This window comes from Centrocercus urophasianus, unplaced genomic scaffold (genome assembly GCF_019232065.1).
Source record: "Centrocercus urophasianus isolate 14NV4802_14NV808 unplaced genomic scaffold, USGS_Curo_1.0 seq_20, whole genome shotgun sequence".
Taxonomy (NCBI): Eukaryota; Metazoa; Chordata; class Aves; order Galliformes; family Phasianidae; genus Centrocercus; species Centrocercus urophasianus.
The window spans coordinates 3362085-3377829 of record NW_024884756.1 but is presented as its reverse complement, the minus strand read 5'-3'; the positions used below and the strand labels follow the sequence as shown (position 1 = coordinate 3377829).

The 15745-nt window shown below is 39.6% G+C and overlaps 1 protein-coding gene across 1 annotated transcript in view; it reads left to right on the top strand.

Moving 5' to 3' along the window:
• The window catches only part of SPAG16 (sperm associated antigen 16), a 351259-nt gene that overhangs the window by 144333 nt on the left and 191181 nt on the right, over window positions 1–15745 (top strand). The window lies entirely within an intron of this gene.

Below are 15745 nucleotides of genomic sequence, written 5' to 3'. Positions count from 1 at the left end.
GGAAATAGATCAGTGGCTTCACTGATCTACGGTACAGTTTCCTTAAAGTTGTAAGGATAGAATCATAAAATGGCTTAAGTTTGGAGGGACTGTCAAGATAAACTGCAGTTCCACCCCCCTGCCAGGGGCAGAATTGCCCCCACCAGCTCAGGCTGCCCAGGGCCTCGTTGAACCTGACCTCGGGCACCTCCAGAGATGGGGCACCCACAGCTTCTCTCAGCAGCTGTGCCAAGGCCTTGATAACATGTAGAAGGGGCTTACCACGTTGATTGAATTGAGAGATGAGTAGAGCAGCAATCTAATTAATATCTAAAGGATATTAATTACAAACATCATAGCTTCTACTCTTTCCTATTATAAAATGCTCCCAATTCAGCAATTCTAAGGAAGCTTCTTGGTTGAAGACTGCGCTGACTGGAGGTCCTGAATAACTTGATTTTGTTTTTCCCAGCAAATAATTCCAGGCATGTGGATTTAGACCTATTTTCACTTTTAGGCTTGTGTTCGACTCTGATCCTCTTAGCAAGGCTCTTTTTCATAGCAGACGAAATGCTTTTTAATCATTTTTTATTTATTAGCAGCAAACCTGTAGTACTAAATCCTAGGTTTCCTTGTGAAAGTGAACGAAGCAGCTGTTCTCTCTTTTTATAAATGAGTGAAGAAATAAGCCTTGTGTCCATTTTCTTATATTAAGCTGTAAGAGTCAGAGTTAATTCAATTTCCTCAGGAGCACTAAGATCCTTTAAAAAATAACACCCAAGTGTAGTTGGAAAAGGCAGGGGAGGGAAGCAAAAACTGGCATGCATCATATTAGCTACTGCTTCTGTTTTCCTTTTCTTCTGAGGCTAATAACTGTCAGATTGATGTAAAACTTCTTTCTAGTTAAGTTACAGCATCTAGGTTTACATATAGTAAATATCCTATAAGGTGGTAAAATAATATCCCATTGCAGAGCAGGTGAAACTTGTTTCTTTTTTATCAGATGGTTTTCTTGCAAACTTTGTCAGGAGTTTCCTTCAATCTTGAAGGAAAAAAACCATAAACAACGTTTTTTTTTTAAAAAAAAGAGGTTTCCAAGTGAGAACAGAGAACATCTTCTCCATTCTGGTATCTGAAGAATATGAAAATGACTTACAGGAAGAATGCATTGCTGTAAATATCAGCAGTAAGATGTGGGATTTTTTGTTCTTGCTTTCTTTTCTCAAAGGATATATAGGACGTGCAAGAATTGAGAGAAATTGCAACTTGTTCCTCTTTGTTATATATGAAAATGAAAACTTGCCTGGCTTTGCAATTGCTCTGCTGGCCTTTATTCACTTAAGTGGTTAATAGGGTAGCCCATTTTGACATGAAAATAAAGTGATTTTCAAGTGCTCGAATCTCTTTTTATTCTGTGAACTTTGTGAACCGTTATTAAATGAGCTATAAGCTAAATTGCTCGCCATGTCATTTAAAAATTGAATGTGTGGAGAAGAGTTTCTTTCTGCTACCTAATCAAAACCTATCCTCTTTGAGATTGAAGCTGTTACTCCTTGTCCGTCACTGCAGTCTCTGGTATAGCATCCCTCCCCAGCCTTCACATAGGCCTGATATCCAGAGTCTTAGACTGATTTGGGTTGGAAGGAACCTTGAAGATCATTTTATCTGAAAACACGCATTTAATTCTGTGTATGCGATTTTAGAGCTTCTTGAGTGAAAAATAATTTTGAATGAAGTGCCAGATTTCCTAGTGAAATATTCATTTGGCATCAAGCAGAACTCTCCGTGCCCAAATCTAGTCATCTGGGGAAGGAAAAAAACACAACACCTTCAGAGAGAGCTTTTAAAATCATGTTCTTGATAAATTTTAAAAGAAAGTATGTCGTAATTTTATGTTTATCCCTTAGGGTGCAGCTGCATTACTCTGCTTTTGCTTTTACAAGAACGTCTATTGCAAGCACCTCCAAAAATTACGAGCTCATCAGCTGTGGCTGGCGTTACCCCATCATGATGGCCAGGCTGCTCTTTGCTTGTTTTCCTTTCCAATTTTTATACTGGACTCTGGTTTTTATGAGTACGGGTGGCTTTAAAACTGTGCCACCAGTAACCCGGGACTACTGGGAAGGAGCCATGGCCCAGTTGATAGCAAAAGTAAAGGTCCTTCAGTAAAATAAGGTATCTTTGAAGTGACTATCTTGTTAGCTTCTCACTTAGCACATCAAAGCAAGCGAAGAATGCCTTTATTTCTTGCAAATCCAAATGCAAATTTTGGCTTGCGATTGTGGAAGGCCTCACTTCAAAACCTTGCTCGTATCCTAGCTGATTTTGATGGTGAATGTTTTGTCATTGGTAATAAAAGAATAGCTTTCCATTTTTAATGGAAACGGTGTCCTTTGGTGATCACGCTGCAGCAAATTGCGTATGGAAATTGATTTCTCACTAGATCTTCTTTTAAGGTTTACATTATCATCACAGAGAAGAAAAGAAAAGGCTTTTTCTTAGTCATGACACCAAAGCTGCAGAGTGTGGCAGGCAATATTATGCTAAAATGATCTATTTCTGCTGTTTTTCTCTAAGATATCTTTAGAGGTCCCAGTGATGCTTAAAATGATTGTATGATAAATTGTTGTATCTTAGTTAAATAGTATTTAGAGGCCCTATTCCCTGAGTTTCCCTGATCTGTGTTGTCAGGTATGCATTTGTTTTATTGCTGTGGTGTTGTTTTTTTGTTTCTCTTTTCTCTTACTACTCCTGCTGGCAAGCAAGTCTGCAGCTTTAGCATAGCTTGCTGGGCAAAAGGCAAAAAAAGAACGGTTTGTTTTGCTGCTTCTGTTTGTTGGAGTGACTGGACTGTAGCATCATTCATATATGCAATGTTCTTGTGAATGGAAAGCTAAAACTTCATCAGATTCCTTGGCAGTGCAGAGGGAATGCTTCACTCTTGGAAAGTGGTATTATCCATCCCCGGATGATGGGTGGCTTGATGGGGTGAGTAGAGCAAGGAAACTGGAATCGTGCCTGACTGCTCTAAAGGATGGCCTCATTTGTTAGCCCTATGTCCATTGCTGCCGTATGGATGGTCACAGTAACTGATTGGTAAGCCCTGTGAAACAGATGAATTTCCAGCTTTCTGCTCTTGGCTATGAAATGGCATATATAACGCATTCCAGTGCATCTTTGCATCTGAAGAAGTGGAGAAAATGTAGCTGCAGATCCATGTCCTTCAGAACCCTCCTACTACAGGGGGGAGCATCATTTCTGGGAGCAGCTTTCTTAATACTGAACATGTCAGTGCCATTGAAGATGAAGCTTGTTGCAGGGAGGCAGGCAGACAGGAAAGGTAGAATACGTTTCCTAAGGTTGCAGGAAGCAAAAGCATTGAAGGAACTGTGGAAAAAACAAGGAAACCTCCAGCATGCATTAACAGTGGGGGGATAGTCAGCCTGTTTACCTGGAAAACGAGGGATCTGGTAATGGAATACTCAGGAAATAAGGCATTTGTATCCATCCTTTGTAGATGAAAAGCAATATGGCTGAGAGAAGGCTCTTGTAGCCGAAGAACTTCTCAATGTATAAGGTTGTATTGATAGGGGTAGAAAGATCCCTTGGTTGTTAAGTATGGAGCCCAGCTCAACCTACTGCAACTGGTCATCACAGAGAGGAACTACCTGCTGGAGGGGAAGGTTGGAAGGGTAGAGGCTGTGAGGATCACTGAAGTGTTTCTCCCTTCAGCTGTGTTCTCTAAGTCATGGATGGGTTTGTAGGAGCCTGTATGGGTATCGGTAACTTTTGGGAATCTTTCTGACATTCAAACACTTTAAGACTTAGTGTGGGCCCATTGGAGATTGGTGAGCACCAAGGTGGGATACAGCCTGTTAGATTACCTCTCAGCTATTGGTGCGTAAAGTCACGAATGAATGGCAGTCGTGTACAGGGGCCTCCCCAGCTGCAAGTTTCTTACATCAGAGTGACCAGTCATATTCTAAAGCAGTAATTTTTCAGAGCTCGTAGCTAAAATGATCCCGTCATTTATCAGTCATCATGGGAATTTTGGCTGAATTGAAGTGAATTTTGGTATGATCTGCTGTGAAGTGCAAAGTAGGTAGGAAACACTTGATTTATAGGCTTTTTCCATCTCTTGGCAGCATGGAAGCTCTGGCTTACATAAATGAGTGTAATTTCTTGGTCAAAGATCTAAAATGTTTAAAAAAAATTTTTTTTTTTTTCCTTTTTTTAGTATTCTTTACCAATGAGTGAATGTGATCTAGTTTACATTTAAATACTACAGTAAGCAGTCTTAATACTGAGGCCAACAGAAAAGCAAACAATCTTAAAAGAGATGAATAGCATCTTTAATGCAGTATCTGCTGTTTTCCCCCCATGTTTTAGGGCATGCTTCTGGTCTGTTTTGCTTAGTGAAGGTATTCCATGGTACAGTGTCTCATAGAAAGTCATTACCTTTCTCTTGAGTTTAGTCCTAACACTGTTCTGTCCAGGTATTGTGACAGTAATTCAGCTAGCTGGTGAAATTCCTCTCTCTTACGTTAAGAGCGTGAACTGATAATAGTGTGGAACTTCAGTAGCAATCTGTAGTATATATAAAATTACAAAATAAAATTGGGCCACAGGATGGTAATTCTGTTCCCTTCTGCTTTATGGTGTTTATTGCGTTACTTGGTTTGGATCCTGAAATGGAAAGACCAAAAAATAGTGAGGTAAAAAAGTCCAGATTTTTATGTGCTATCTTAGAATTTTTCCCTAAATATCCTTCCAGCTGTCTGTTCTGACTTGTCGTGAAGTTGTGCTTACTGAGTCTCTGAATTGGTGGAATAAGTTACTTTAATATATTTTTTTCTAGTAATGTGTGCTTGATGAAGGACTAGGGATAGCAAAGTAGGCAGTATTGTACAGCGAAGAGGTTGAGGGACCTGGTCGCGTTGTTTTCCACGTTAAGGGAGAGAACTGCTTTTGAGTAATTAGGGACAGTCAAGGGGTATTGCAGATACTTTGAGAGTTGCTACTGCTTTCCTTCTAATGCTGAAAGATACGTAGTTGTTGGACAGACATTACAGTGGTGAGATCTTTTTTTTGAGTGCGCTTGTGTGGCTGTGTGTTGTTTGTTAACCATTCCAGAATTGGTGCTGGCTGTTGATGAGCCAAAAGCAACTGACTGCCCGATTCACTTGGAACGTGTGCATCCTCAGATTTGTTTGGTGTTTTTGGATAGCTTGATTCTTCTGAAGCACTGGAGAAATGCGTGAGGTCAGAGCTTCAATTGCGTTTGGTAATGTTGACTGAGAAGCAAGTTGTTATTAGGTTCAAGTTGATAGAGCGCTTTACCTACTTGTATGTTTACTAAAAAAGTAGGAAAACAAAAACATCACTACATCTTTGGGTTTTTTTAGTATAGGAAAAAGCACTGTGTGGGTTCCTATAGCAGAACATGCTATAAATGGAAGCTTCTGTGCTCTGCATGTAGCACTATGCACATAGGCTATATGTGCTCATACATGTATTTGTTCTAGGTATGCTTGCTTTTTATTTCTGTTTCTCAGATGCTTAATCACCTGTATTATTCTTGACTGTGGGAACTCCTTATGAGGAAAGCAGAAGTCCAGTCCCCAGGCTGTAAGAAGCAGTACTGTGCAGTTTCCTCCTGCAGCCTGCCTGCCTGCTGTTTGTCGTGGGATTGGGCTCTCTGGGAAACCTTCTGTCTCGAGGTCAAACTGGATCAACTGCTGTTTAATTAGTAACTCCACGTTATGTCATTCTGTCTTGCTGCCTGGATCATACAGAGTCCTTCACTCAGTTCAGCCTCCACAATCGCAGGCCTCTTTGGAAAATATCTTCCCTTGCTGTTTGTGAGCTGATAAACTACTACTTGACAGTTCAGCCTCTTCTAGCCAGTGCATCCCATGAAAATAGGGTCTGGGTTGCTCTGTCCTTCTTTCTTTTTACTAGTCCGTAGCTTTCTTATCCTTAGAGAACTGTGTGATGTGATCAGATACACCAGTATATACATGCAGTATTTTTGAGAGGCGCTGCAGTTCACAGGAGGGTACTTGTAACTGCAGGAAATTGAAGCTACTGCATCAGTTGCTCTGGCAGCTCAGTTTTTAGGGCTCTGTCTGTACTGCTAAGCAGTGGGAACCAGTAAGGATGGATTTGGAACGGCTGATTTCGGTACATGAATGGTTGGGTGTTGTACCAGGTTGTTTTCTGGTTGTTTTTTTCTCTTCCTTGCAGCAAGGCAAATAACAGGGAAGTTTGGTGCATTTTTTTGTTTGTTCATCTTTGCTTCTGTTAATGTGGTCTGTTCTTCTGATATCCACGTGTGGTTTTTTTCCATTTAGACAGACTCTTGTATTTGAGGATGCTGTTTGTGCAAATTATCTGTTAATAATTTAATTTTATTTTAGCTTTTATAAGTACTTTTCTGTGATCACAGTCTCCAATGGCGTTAGTATAAAGTTTTAGAAGACATAGGGGAAAAGCTGTTTTCCTTCTAAAGCTGGAGAACCTAAAATGTGACTTTGAAACTAATGATTATGTGTTGGTTTCAAATTAGGAGCTGCATTGCTCGATGCTCTGCAAGATTCCTGCAAGGACAGACGTGTATGGCTAACAAGAAGATTAAAGGAGTTAAAGGGATCTTCTGTTCTAAGTTCAGAAAATGGATGTAGAAAATAACAGCCTTTAAAAGATAGAAACTCAAATGTCCATTTAAATCAGCAGACCTTGGAGAAATCCTGTCTTCCAGAAGTAATGAGAAGGGTCCTTTTAACACTTAATCAAAAAGGTTGTTGAGCTATAGAGGAAACCACAGCAGCTGCGACCATTTGGTGATTTCTAAAGAATATCAGTGAAGGTCAGCATGTAACAGGTTTTGTCTGGTCTTGCCTAAAGATTTTTTCCACTAAGGCTAGGGATTACTTTGTCTTGTTAAGAATATAAATAATTTACATTTCCATTGTATCTTTAAACATATCAGAGTAGAAACAGATAATTCTGGAACTTACTGAAACAGACAAAATGCTGCGTAGTAAAGAACAACAACAAAAGATCTATGAACAGAATGTATCTGCACACACAAGTGTTTCTTGGCCCAAATTCTGGGACCTAAAGGGGTTGATAGAAACGGAGAAACAAGGGAAGTACAAAAGAACTGAGCTTTTAGGCATTTGGAAGTGGATGATGTAGGAGGCTTAACTGTCTCCTCCCAGTCTGAGAAGGGGTCAAACACTTGGGGTAGGTTACTTCTGATTCATTCTGCTTAGCTTCATTGTAGCCTGTATGATGGGGAAAGGTCCATGGTAGATATTGCATACAATCTGTTTTTGGAGAGCGCTGTAATTATGCTCCTCTATAAAAGAATAGGAGGAACATAATTGAGAAGCAGATTGGCTTGCTTTTGTGTGTGTATCAAGATTTTAAGATATGTATATTGAGATGTATTTACAGTTAAAAAAAACAACAAACAACAAACCAGGCTCAGACTGAAATTGCAGTGCAGAAGCAGAGAAGCGTCACAGAATGTCCAAGGGTTATAGGTGTGTGCTGGGTATGTGTGTGTAATTTTAGGGTGCATGCCATGTAAAGCTCTGCTCACCTGAATGACTGTGTTACAGATGATGCCTGTTAAAGGCTTTCATTAAAGTTGAATTTTCCCATTCTCTTCTGGAACGTTTCTTTCAGTTGCAGGTATTGAACAAGGTCCATTTGCTGCAATGTGTGGCAATTTGTATTCTTGAGAGCGACTGATAAAGCGTTCCTTCAGCATGAAAGCAGAAAAAAACCACCTTTCAGAGCTGTAGAGTGATATTGGAGTTTCTGTAATTCAATCCAAGAGAGCCAACTTTCTGTTTCTGTGAAAGCCAAGGACTTTCTCAAGAACTGAGTTGCTCTGCCTGTGGAATTTTGGTAGTTACTTGCACCCTGGAATTTAGGAGAAAGAGGACAGTAGCTTTTTTAATATTGTGTTACTGCTCTGCTAGCTGTTGTCACTATTGCCTATGCTTGAGCAAATTGTGGCTGATTAATAAGGGCTGATTTTGGCAGGTTCTGTGAGTATCATTTCCTTTATTTGTGTTGGGAAGCACGTGCATTTCTCAAAAAGCTTACCCTAAATTTTATCTGCTGCTTTATGGTCATTTGCAGTCTGGGTTTGCTTGCTGGTGAATTAGAGACAGCTAAGTGACAATCAATTTGTTGTCCTTTAAGTCTCTTTGTGGCTGAAGTAGTACAGCTGCATTCAGTCTTGATTTTGTGTATGTGTGTGTAAATGCACATGCATGACTTGGGTGATAGACTGCAAACTCAGAGTGTTAATTTATTTAGTGATCTATACAGAGTAGATGGCATTGGGACCTAAAGTTGGATTGTTGACACAGCACTGTATCAAGTGTCACTAGTAGGGTGGATTACCAATGCTGTCTTGGATTTTAACTGAGAAAAGTGAGTGGAAGTAAAGTTTAAGATACCTTTCATGTTAATTTCAGAATATGTTGTAGGGAGGGTACAAAGACTTCATTTCTAGCAACAGATGATTGTAGTTAGTGTTGTTGAAAACAGAAAAGAACGGAATCCAGAATTCTGCTGTGCGAATAGGCGGGAATTGACAGTTCATATTGAATGTTTATTTCAAGTGATCTACTGAAAATTTGGCAGCTGTCATTCATGAGAGATCTGTAAAGCTCTTTCAACGTAAAAGGCCCTGATCCCTCTGGTGAACTGAAATACAACAGGAAACTTGATTGTTGCCTGTGAGAATTTTTTTTTGACATCCTTTGGAAATGAAGTATCTTGGTGCTCCCAGGTAAGAGTGAGAGCTGAGTGGAAAATTAAAGGTGAAGATTTCTACAATTTCCTTGCTATTTATTTACCTTCTGTAGGTGAGCGGTACTTCATTCTTTGAAGCAGCATATTTTTTAGGTTTGAGAAGACTAAGATTAGGCTTCTAGTTTTAATTTGTGTTTTTGTGTTTACCTGCTTCCTCTGGTTTGTTACTGGAGTAAGTGTGGGCTGCAGTGATGTTTTAAGGAGGACGTACCATGTTTGGGATTGGAAGAAGTGCTTTGCACAAGACAGTCTGCTTTTCTTAACCTCCCTTTAAAAACCTGGAGAACTTTCCTCAGCCAGGTTTTCCCATAAAACTTTGCCTTTTGGTTGCTTCACCAGTTCTCAACACAAGGCTTCCAATAGCTGTTTCTCTCTTTTTTTTCTAGCAGTCTGTCATGTCTGTGTGAAACAAGATAATCAGCAGCTTACCCAGTCAAGAAAGACCTTCCTCTGTCTCAACAACAGAAGTGGAATCTTTACAATGGTACTTTTCATACCCAAAATCAAAGGCAGATTGGCATCCAGGTGTACGATGGGGACTTCTGGTGTTGGCCATGTTATGACAGTGTAAATGATTAGAAATAAATAAAAGCCTGTAAGTGTATACATTTCCATTTTAATATTCGGAGGATGAATGGTCACTTGGGATGAGTCCATCCCTGTGAAATAGGAATGTCTTTGCACTGCTTTAGTTAAAAACAAAAACAAACCTAGACAGATTTCAGGATGGGTTGTGAATTTTTAGTTGTAATTATCGTGGTTGGCTAGGGAACTCAAAGCCAGTATTTATAGCAAAATTTACCTAATAGGCTTGATGATGGGAGTATGCTGAAATGGTAAAGCAAGGCCAGAGAGATGCTGATTTTATAGCAGGTGTTCCTTTTCTTTTTGATTACATGGCTTCCAGTGTTGTTAATACTGTGTTATTGACAGATGAGTAGTGTCAGCTGTGATAAAGTTAATCATGCTGGCGTTAAAGAATATCCATAAACGATGTGATTTTAAAGGATATCTTTAGCCTTAATCATTTAGACCTAAAAGCCACTTGGAGAAAGAGGAGATTGGATCTGGGTATTTTTTTTAGCTAGGCACAAAAGGCTTCTTGGTTGTTCCATGCTATGGAACATGCTGAATAACAGGAGCGTTCTGCATTTCTATAAAGACTTAAAAAGAGCTGTGGAGTCAGGTTTATCAAGAGGAGATTTATTAACTGTGTAAGCACAAAGCTTATTCAGATTGTTGCAGATTGAGGGAAAGCCTTGTTTATGGTGGAAGATTTAGAGGCTTAGTACAAATATTAGCATAAGTATTATTAAGGTAATAGTATGACATTTGTGTTTACATTTTGTGTGAAAAGTGGATGGGTTTTAAGGAAAATAAACAAGAAAGCTCTTTGTTCCTGCTACTGTTTGCCCTCTCCTATTAATTTTCTTACTTGTAATTCACAAAATACTGAAGCTAGTTTAGATAAACATAATAGTTTCTCTTTGAAGTTGATGATTAGTGCTGGGTTTGAAGTGGCGGCAGCAGGGAGAGGATTTCAAGGCTGTGTGATTTTGTAAACCAAACTGCTGAAGGTATTGATGGGTGGCTGCACCAGAAACGCTCAGGACCAGTCACCTCTAAAAACTTGCCCTCTAGGAAGTTAATATTGCTGAAAGCGCCAAAGAATTAACTAAAAAGGTAATTAATTAGCTTATAAGGAGATGATGATAATTTAATGAAAAGCATAAATCTATTTCAAGTCTTCAGAGAAGAGAAAAAGTTGGGAACTGAATCAGGCCTGTGATGTGCTTTGTGTGAGTGAGCAGGGGCTGCTGCCTCTGAGTGCAGGTAGTTCCTGCTGCAAGCTGATGGAGTGCTGTGTGAGCATCTCTACGTGGGGATTAGTTAGAAGTAGTAAATAGGGGGCTTTTCCTGGTCCTCTGTATCAATAACTGATTAATGCTGATGTTGTTAGTAGCAATATTGAGATACTGCTGCACCATTTAATTAAATCCAGACGGTTGCAGTGTAAAATTTAAAATTGCTTCAGCGGTGTCTTAGTGAGAAAATTATACCCCTTTGTTATTCTGGGGCTTGTAACGTACCATAATTCTGCTGCCAAATGGTTATGTGCTATTTTATGACAGTTCAGCTCTAAGCTGAAGTACAATTCTGCCTAGATTTTTGGAAAGAGATTGCATTCAGAAGCCCTCTTTGAATTGACGTGCAACGTTGTGAATGCTTGAGCCTCTGAGACACGTCCTATTTGGCTGTTGTTGCTTCATGGCAAATGTAATGCTGATTTCTTCGGGCTTTTTCGTTGCTAATTTCTACTCTAGGAAGGCTTTATTTAAGTAATCTACTTTTTTTTTTTTATTAATAAACCTTTTTCAAAAGTTTTGCTTTTAAATTATCTTTTGTGCCCTGTGGATATACAAGGAAGAATTGTCAGTGAAATTGCTTACTTGCAAAGTCAATTTGGGATAACAAGATTTAAACATGAAGTTTATACTCCAAGGGAGGAGGTGTGAGCGCCGAAGGAGTTTTCTAAAAGCTGCCTTTATTTCAGGGCAATGTAGGTGAGCCCTGGTCCTACTGGAACACGCTGAACTTCCTTAATCTGCTGCACTGAACTCAAGGACATTTCTGAACTAGAAATGCTACGGTGATGGTTTTATGGGTGGAGAAACTGGAGCTCCCAGAGTGTGAGTGATGGTCACTCCGTGGAAGCAGTGTCCCCCAGTACTGACTCTGCTTGCCTTTCTTGAGTAACCCAAGGACTTAGTGGGAAGACAGTTCTTGCTGTGAGACCCATTTGGCTTATCTTTGCTTGAACTGCCTCTGCTATTGCAGTTCATTACAACATTGTTATAAGACTGAACTACAGAGCAACAATCAACTTCTTTTGTGCACTAAGGAAGAGCAGGTTCAGCTGCTGGCGGCCTGTGCACCTCTGTCCCCAGTGCCTCATGTACTGCGAGGTGTAGATGTGGAGCTTTTCACTGTGTGACACTTGTGTGTCGTGCTGCTTGTGCGCAGCGTAATGCTTGCGTCTTTAATTTAAGACATTGCTATTTTGTTTTTCAAAAAGCCCCCACTGTCATCTACTTAAATTGTTATTAACTAGCAAATAATTGCATCTAACGAGATGTTTAGGAGTCACGGGGGAGGAAAAACAAGAGTCCAATTTTAACACGATTGACTGCTGAACTTAAACATTCATTATGGCTTCTTACTTTCCATCTTGACTTTACTGTGTTTTGGACTAGGACTGAAGTACAGATAGTCACTAGTGTAACCCCTTGCTGCTGTCTTTGCTCCTTTCCTTGGAGTGTATTGAGCTGCAACACACAACCTGGGGTTTCTGTAGGTAATAAAATATTCTTACTGAGCCTGTTCCTTTTCATTTCTGTATTTTTTGTCTTTGGACCGAAATTTCCTGTGAGTTATTATCCACAGGATTTAACTAATGAGTTTCAAACATCTGTATTTTTTCCACTCGCATCTTTTTGCTGCCTGCATCACGGAAATGCAGTACCTTGGAACTGGGTTCAGACACATTTTTCTCTTGTCATCCACACTGCCAGAACGTAAGGAATATTTTGGGTGTCTTAATAACCACATTAAAAGATAGAGTAGTTGGTCTTAGAAATTGGAGTACGTGACTTTGCTTTTGCCTCTCAGGAGTTCTCCTCCTTGTATACGTATTTTGAAGTGCACTGTTTATTTTACTCTACACAAATGCAAATAACTTGCAGCCATCAGAAAATAATCATTTTGTCTCATTATATGTAAGATAAACTTCTTTGAGCCTCTTTACTGGTGAATTACTCTTTGAAATATACTTCCAATCTTGGTATTTCTTGTTCCTTATGCTGTTAGTACTCTTTTCCCCACTGAAGAAGGCTTGCTAATGTTTCCAGTGGTCAGGAGTCTTCATTGTTCAAATTTTACAAACTAAAGCCGCTTCCTTCCTGGCTCCTCTTCACCTCATTCATGCTCAACCCATTTGTCGTCCAGAGAAAACCTTGTTTACAGAATTGCCCTTTTCTCCCTTTCTTTAGGGATGTGTCACTAGTTCTTCTATTGATGTCAGCCTTTCATTTATCAGCACTTTAGCTTTCCACTCTTGTTTTTACCTATCAATAGAGATAGAATTCTGTTGTTTTCATTGAATCTCAGTGTCTTTGACAACCTCTCTTTTCCTCTGTAAAACCCTTACTCCAGCGTAGTATCTATTTCTGGCTTTGAACGTGATGGGATTATCTATGTGAGCAGGCAGATTTGTGCTAATAAATACCGGTAAAGCAAAATCATCATCTCTACAGATCTGATTCTTAAAGGATTAGGTTTTAATTCAACATTTAAAACAATCAGAACTTTCCAGTCCTTGGTCAGAGGCGATTGGAGTGAAGTTCTGATGGCAGAGAAGATACAGGAGGTGGTTGGTTGTCTGCTGGGCCGGAGTTTCACACCCAGAGTGCATGACAAAACATGCCATAGAATAACAACGAGGTACTTGAGTGTTCAGTAGGTCAGTTTTCTTCTTGCTTAATTGACTTGCTTTCTTGAAAATTCAGAAGGCTGACTTTTTTCAATAGTACCATTGCCTCTTGTTTGTTCATTCTGTCTTAAAATACCTTTCTCTTATAGATTCTCCTTATGGACTGTGCAGAAAGGAAATACTAATTAAAATAGCTTTGTTTTCTGCATCAGTAGAAATGATTTTCTGTTACAACATTTGGTTTTCCATGAAATGGGATCTGGACTCTGAGAATTCTCATTATAATCAGTGTAAAATTTTTCTACTTTGTTAGTACTATGTTTCAAAATAGAATATCTATATCATTTCATTCTGTGCTAAATGTTGGTTAAGTTGCATACTATTTTTAGTATGCCAGAAGAAAGGTGAGGATTAAGACTGATCATAGGACTTCAATGGAGCTGATTACACGGCAAACAGGATGTCCTATTCAGGGCATCCTGTGGTCCTTCTCTTTGGATGTACATCCAGACTGATCACCAATTCTGCCTGCATGTCAGAAGATAACATTTACCACCTCTTTTCATGTGGTTGTTTCATTTTAGCTCTAAGAGGACATGGGTGACTAGGGATGTATCTGCCTGCTGTGTCCATCTTTAGTGCTTCTGGTGCCTCAGGTTTCAGATACGACTTGTTTTCCTGGAGTCATGGGCTCACTGAAGTTGAAACAGGTTTCTGGAGGTTGTGTGGTCCAGTGCAGCCTTCAGAGGATGTCTGCCTAGATGAGTACCGTGAGGGACTTCATCTTATCTGTGAGCATAAATGTTTTGCAGCCTCTCTGGTTTCCTCTTCTCTCTTCAATCGCCATCATAGTAAGACTTTTTCACTACAACCTAATCTGATTTTTTTTGCAATTGTTTGTGTGTCGCATCTCATCCTGTCACTGTGCTTGCTTGAAATGTTTGAGTCTGTCTTCTCCACATTCAGGCTGTGTAGAGTGTAACTAGAATCTCTGCCCTTGATCCATTGCAGGGAACCATCTTTTTGTAAACCTAACTGTGATGCGTGTACTGGGAAAGTTTCTTCTGCAATTTTGCACTTGAAAAACAAATTGAGTGAATCAATTCAAATATATCAGTTTCTGGCTGTGTCATCTGTGCTTAAGAAATGGAAATAAGGCCGTTTAGAACTTCAGAGCCAAAAAGCACTCAAAATACATTTGAAGGTACCTGTTTTACTATATAATTTTAGCTATCTACTCAAAATCATTCTCACTGTAGGTGGAGATGTCAAAATAAAAAAAAGTAAGAAATACATAACAGTAGTATCTCAACATGTAACTCATCTGGCAATGGGATGTGTTGACTCATTTGTTTTATCTCAGGGTTTGAAAGAATGGAACTGTGTGCTGTCTAGCTGTAACGTGACATCATGTACTGTTGAGCTTGTAAAACAGCAAACACTGCCTGAGCTTCCTGATTTACTGCCATTGATATTCTCAGCCTATTGTGCTATGAACGAATCACCCCGAATCTTATTTCTCGTGTCTTCCTGATCTTACTTCTGTGCCTGTTCCCATTTGTTCTTCTCTGAGAGCCTTGTGTCCCCCCACTTGGTTCTGCTGTTACACTGCCAGATGCTATCTGAAGTGTTTGTTACTGCAGCAGTTCTCTGATGAAGACAGAACAGAGTGTTTCAGTAAGCCTGCTAGACTATTCATATAGCTTCAGAAATGGGGTTTAGTTTCATGTCTTCCCTCTATCCAACACAGTACAGTGGGATATATTGTCCAGTGTTTCATACTGCTCAGGTATTTAAAGTTATTTACATGTGCACGTATGTAAGAGAAATTCCATTAACATCTTCTGAAATGTGGCTTGCTCCCTGTTAACCTGGAGGAAGAAATAAATGGAAATAAACTAAATTAAACTCAGAAATAAGTTTTCTGGAAATGAAGCAGTTGAGTTATTTATAAATTTATTGAATGTTTAGAACAGCAGCCCAGAGCTCTGGGCACTGCGGAATAGCTAGAAAGCACCAATTTCTTTGTTAAATATTCAACATCCAACTCATAATTGAATTTTTTGTAAGTTTACAGCTTAACAGGAAATTGATAATACTGATTATGTGTTCCCTCCTGCCACAGATCTTCGTGCTGGTGCTAGAAACCCCTGAGCACTGGTCAGAAAAAATCCGACTCTAATTTGTGCAAAATATGAGGTTGCTATCTATTCATACCTCTCCAACATACCAGAAATACTGTGACATAGCAGGTTCCTTGCCCTGCAGATTTCTGCTGCCACTGTGCTGAGCAGTCACAAAGCCCTTGCATCCTGTGACTGACGTCATCACCTTCCCCATCCTCATCCAGGGACAGGTTACGTGCAGTCTTACGGCTCCCTTCAAGTAGGGTGAGTTTGTGTGTCTGGTTCTCAGTGGGAACTTACAGAGTACTGTCAG